This window comes from Papio anubis, chromosome 14, assembly GCF_008728515.1.
Source record: "Papio anubis isolate 15944 chromosome 14, Panubis1.0, whole genome shotgun sequence".
NCBI lineage: Eukaryota > Metazoa > Chordata > Mammalia > Primates > Cercopithecidae > Papio > Papio anubis.
In genome coordinates, this window is record NC_044989.1 from 98,397,543 (window position 1) to 98,403,542 (window position 6,000).

The window sequence follows — 6,000 nt, forward strand, 5'->3', positions numbered from 1 at the left end:
GGAAAGGTGAATGCAATTAATGGATCCTACTGGCTATGAGAGTAAGTAGGACTTCTTACACTCATGTGGAGCCCTTGCATTATCTTCTGACACTCCCATTACTGAATCCACTTCCTCTCTGATCCCTAGAAGCCTGTTTGCATTCCTGGCCGCAGTCTGGGGCTGGTGAGCTCATGGTCCTTTACTTTGGCTTGCACAGAATGATAGGGAAAGGGTAGGCAACTCCTCCTGTGGCCATGGTCTTGGCTCAGGTCTCTTTATCGGTAGAATTCTGAGTCCCCGCCATGAGTTCAATCCAGTTCACTGGCCAGTGGTCCATCCCCAGTGGCTGCTGTGGGGCTGTCTTATCCTGACAGCAGCACCTATGCCTCAACTAACCAAGAGTAGCCAATGAAGCTTAACCAGAGGGCCCCTCTCTGCCTAAATATGTGACAAGGACAATGGCCATTTTGATGTAGGCTTTGTAAGAAAGGTTGGGTCAATTCTTACATTTACTGAGGACAAACACATATGAAGATTATCTAGGCTATCACCTTTAATATCCAGGGTCTGTTTATTCCGGGCTTTAAGATTTGCTGGACATGTCCATGAGATGAAATATTGAGGTCTAAGATTATTTCCATGTGTGGACAAGACACACTTTACAGAATTTCTCTGATGAGATGATGCAACTTGTGATCTGATAGGTCAAGTAGAAATCTTCTCTCCAACAGTAAAATTAGATTTGAAATTGTTCAGTGACCAATCTCACCCCAATATCTGTCCTAATCTGGTGAACTATGGGGATTTCCCAAGGTTTCCTAAGCCTAAATGGAAAATCTGATGTTCTTGATGTAGTCTCTGGATCTCCAGAAGTCATTTCTTATTGCCATATACATCTTAATAGCAGGGAGTTTTTTTCTGACTAAAACTGGTACAATAAATGACCTTTCTATCAAATATAACTATTTGTATTAAAACAACATAAGCAGTTGGACTCCAAGTCTAGCATTATGCTTTGAGAAGTAACTCAAAGATGTTTTGTCAGTAATACCTCGCCCAGACTCAGTAGCTGGATTCTGACTAGCATTCTCTTTATTGTTTTCTGTTTTAACTACCTTGCCTACAGAAGTCAAAAATGAATTTTCCACATAACTGACTTTTTAAAATGCTGCCTCTCTTTAGTCTCTCCATATGGTATGTTTTCTTTGTAACCAGAAAGTCGTTACAGAGTATAAATAAACAAATAAATGTAAATACATAGATTTTTTTTTCCCCCATACTGACCTTTCCAGAGAATGTTATGATTCTCTGTCCTCTGCCACTCATGACTCTTCCGTGGCTGGATCTGACCTGCTTAGAACTCATAAATCCTTAACATTTGGAGGGTGTCTATTCAGCCCAGTTTGCCCGCGTCATGTAAGTTATTTCCTTTGAAAAACGCACATACATTTTCACTGGGTCCACAGGCCTGGGGAGTTTCTGTGGGCCTAAAAGTGAGAATCGGTATCTCCCAAATCTCTTTCTTCCCTTCATGAGTACTGAGAGCTAGGTGATGTGGAGCCAGGCTCCTGCTGGTACAAGCATCTCCCGCCCTTCTTCTATGCACTCCACCAGCGACATTCACACGCTCATTCATTCCCTCCACAGAGAATACTTGAGCATCCTCACTGTTTCCCAGACAGGGGAGGGTAGAAGGTGAATAGAAAACTGAATTCGCTGTCTCTCGCCACAATTTACATTTAATTCCAGCTAGTGTTGTTTCTCTTACTTGGAGAGGGGTCTAGCTAACGAAATACGTTAAGATCAGATTATGGTCATCACAACATTAGCAAACGAAAGGTATAGAAACTAAACTCACATACCAAGAGTCACCGTGATAGTCTTTATCTTCAAAATTTCTATTAGATTATTATGTCTCGTGCTTGCAGACACACTGAGCTATCGTGTGTTTGGAACATATGGACTAAAACTTGGAAGACAACCTGCATCAGGCATAACAGACACCAAAAGCAGAGATATACAGACCTATGCTAAGGCATTGAGGAGTCCATCTTCCCAAATCACATGATAGCTTCAATCATACTATAATAATTTGCCTCCTACAGATGGAGTTCAAGAGGAAACCATCAATGAATAAAAATATTACATCACTTAATATAAACCTTTGGTGTATATTATATGTATGATATGATAAATCAAACTATAGTTTAGAATTTTATCTGCTAGCTATATTTATTGACATATGTACTGATTTTAATCTTCAAGATAAGCTTTGTGACTCTTTTTGATAGCATCATTGGTTCAGTCTCTGTATATGTGTATGTTAGATGTATTAGACCTGTGTGTGTATATTTATACATAGATACACACACATACTGTAAGCATATATGCCTATACATTTTTTATAGATAAATAAATCTTCTTTGAGCACCTTGTGTTCCATAACTAGTGTTTGCATTTGAATTTTCATAAAAAGTACTTTATTCTTGCTAAATAATTGTATTTAAGACCGCCTGTATAGCAGCATAGTAGAGTTTACTTCTTAAAACATTTGCTTAGTTACCCAAAGAAGTCCCTAAAATTCCAACACGTGGATCCTATAAGAGCACTGACAAATTGGACAAAAAGCAAATTTGGGCTTTTCAATATCATCAATAGCTATGAAACAAGCAAGTGGCTCTGATGGTAAGGCTACAGGAAAAAGACTTACTGTTGGGTGATCCTGGAAATCACAGTCTATGGATCCAGGCCTGCCAGTCATGGCCCACACTGCCATTTTCCTCTTCCTTATGCGAGGCTGTGGCATATTTACCAAATGACATCTCATGCTGTTTTCACACTATTGTTTCTTCAACGTCTTCTTTAACTAACTTTCATTTTGTTCTTTAATCTGTTGTATGTAGTAAGTAGGGAGTCTATCAACAAATGACTAACGCTCTTGGTGACTCTTCTCTCCCACAGCGCTTGGCTAACAGGTGCAAAATAGTGAACTGAGAGACTTTGCGGTGAAAGGATAATTTATTGTAATGGCAAAGACCTCAGCCATTACATTTCAGAAATGGCATCTGGAAGTACCCCTGGAGCACGACTCCCCTCAAAACTCTGGAATGGCCACAACATTATGGATTGGCAAAAGTTAATTTTTGACCCTTTACAAAGTTACATGATGTGACTTTTTTTGTTTTTGCTCTGGATGGGTGGGGTGAGGTCCCTATGAAGCTAATTGGTATTTTTCATCTGCTAATCTATATCCTATGTGGAATTACTTAGGCAGAACCCCAGAGTCAGAGTGAACTTTTCTTTGTGCTCTTCTCTTAAGCAATTTATTTGTCATTTACTCTATCTCCATCTTTACCAGTTTGCTGTAATTTGATTTAGATTAATGATATGCCAATATGTGAGCCAGGGAAAAAACTTCTTTCCTTTATAGCACCCTATGAATTGGTGAAGGGCAATAACAATTTCAAGGATAAATTTGGGCTTGAAAACTGAGTTCCCACCACCTGTCAGTCCCCTGGTGCTTCGCCATCTTATCTAAAGCTTCTTCTGAGAATATCACAGCAGGTTGTCCCTGATTGCTAGTACATTCTCCCAAAGGGGGGACAAGTGTAAGAAGAACATTTGACACAACATAGTCTCTCATGAGATGACTCCCAGTGAAGGTCATTGTTTAAAGCAGAGCCATATTTAGCAGCTCTTCGGGAAAACACCACAGTGCATTTTATAAAACATACCAAGATGGCAAAACCGTTCAGTCCTATTGGAGGAGAGTCTTTATTCTCTATTTCTCCCCTTCTCTAAAATGGGCGATTGCTTTTCTGCCAAAGCGGCTCAAAAGGACCATGGAAGCTAAGGTCCTTCAAAGCTGTTAAATGCATCTTCAAATTTACAATAAAATCAGCATGACAAATCTTCCAGTGAAATCTCTGGAGCATCACAGCAGCGACTGTACAATTCTCCTTTCAGTCAGTATTTTAGTATTCCACACCTTGAGAAACAGAGAAAGCCAATGTGGGCGAGGAAAGCTAAGCAAAACAAAAACCAAAACAGAAAAAAGAAAGCCACCACCAACAAAGACAGTGGGAAAAAAAAAAAAAAAGCAAACAGCCACGCGCGCTATTAAGCATATGCCAAAGTAAACAATCGGTGCGGGTTTGCCACGGCTGTGCCCTGCAGGTAGAAGGCAGGCAGCACGGGAGCAAATGGAAGGGGAAAGAGAAAGAGAAGCAGGAAGTGGAGGAGCCGGGAGCAAGACGGCCTGATTGTGAGCCGCAAGACACACCATCAGCCATGCAAAACAGGACATACCTTTCTGGCTTGCTGGTTCTGTCGGCTGAGACAAAGCAGTCCCATTCGCAGCGGGAGGCCAAATCAAAATGAAATTTTATTTAGTCTGCACTGTCCCCAGATTGGGTTTCAGAATGACTGCTTTAGGAGATAGCATGGATGTGGCTGATGCATGCTTTGCATATGAAACTGCAGTAGGAAAAGAAATCTACATAATCAAAAAAATCTGTGCTCTGTGTGTGTGACAAAAACCCTGTGGACTCCAGTGATTTTGCTGCCGTGTATGTTTCAAGCAGGCCCTTTCAGGGTTGAAAGACGTTAAAAAAATTTCTAAAAATAATGCTATTAACAAATATTAATAAATCTATAACAGCCTCGTTTATGAAAATATATGCAATTTCCTGGTTACAACTCTGCCATATTAAAATAATTGTGATTTCTAGTATATTTAAGAGTGTATCAAAAATCTGTGTGAGAAAACAAATTGAATTTAAAAACAAGTGCAGGCTATTTTTTTGTGTTTTTTTTGGAGAGGGATTGTTTCAACAATTACGATACTCCCTCAACCTTGATAAAATAAATTAAAAGCTTAAGTCTTAAGCAATATGGAAATTAACACTAGGAGCCTCTTTGACTTTTCTCTGGGAAGACACTTAATCATATTTAGACATTATTTTTAAAAATAGGGCAAAAGTCTTTGAAAACACTTTTTAGATGTTGGAAATTATATTTTTGAAATTAAGAAAAGGGACTGTAAAGTGTATATAGAACGCATATCATGGAATCTCTAAATAGAGACATGTGCTGTATGTGTGTATTGTACACACACACACATACCTACGATGGTCTTAATACAGGGTTACCTCCTGCTTTGGGCAGGAAAAGGAAGTGATATTCAAGGTGCTGTGAAACAAGGGGGCAGAATAGAGCCTGTTGGTAAATATATATTATTTCTCAAAGAAATACTTATCCCAGCTTGGTTTTGATAGATCAGTTCCTTGAGGTTGAGTGCTGCCAATCATTTTCTTTAAAGAGGAAATAAAAAGTAAAAGAAACAAGAAATAGAAAAAAAAATACCTGTATAAAACGATAGCAAAAAAAAAAAAAAAAAAAAAAAAAAAGGTAAGACAGGCTCTCCCACTGCACAGTACTCTGAAAAAAACATGGACCATTGTCGTTCTGTTTTATGAAGTATTCCCAAGGATGGGAAGAATATGAAATCTGCCCATTTAAGCTCTGAGGAGGCAGTCTCCAAGCCACGACCCAGAGCAGCGTAAAAACTTCTCACAATAATGAGATACAAATAGCTCAAACAATGTGCTTCCACACACAACCCCAGCAGAAATCACCAACAGCAGAACCATGTACTGACACCCCTTAGAGAGACAGTCAAGCCTAATTCTGTGATTTGGGTTTTGACATCATTTTCTTAGAAAAGCTTTTCCCTGTTTCAGTTGGGATGGGTGGCCTGTCAATAATAATATGTAAAAATGTAAAGGTCTCCTTAAATTGATAATTTTGCATTAGGTACAATGGCATCATGTTCAGCTGTGTACACCATCAGCATAATTAAAGCATAAAATGCAAAGAGAGCAAGTAACATGTGCCTCTTTTATGCTCCAGAACCACCACATCCAGGTCTCCTTATAACAAGGGCAGTGCCTTGGTTTCTCTGTTGCTTTCAAGCAAGACCTTCCTTTGCCTTGTCTTTCCATTATATCATAATTGCTC

General features: G+C 39.2%; 1 long non-coding RNA gene across 1 annotated transcript in view; it reads right to left on the reverse strand.

Moving 5' to 3' along the window:
- Nucleotides 1-6,000, reverse strand: part of LOC101010057 — a 73,953-nt gene that overhangs the window by 67,590 nt on the left and 363 nt on the right. Inside the window, exons 1-2 of the long non-coding RNA XR_002516804.2 lie at nt 4,291-6,000; nt 2,693-3,970 (exon numbers count right to left, since the gene is read on the reverse strand). The exon at nt 4,291-6,000 is cut by the window's right edge and continues 363 nt beyond it. This is a non-coding gene — a long non-coding RNA (uncharacterized LOC101010057). The remainder of the gene's footprint in view (nt 1-2,692; nt 3,971-4,290) is intronic.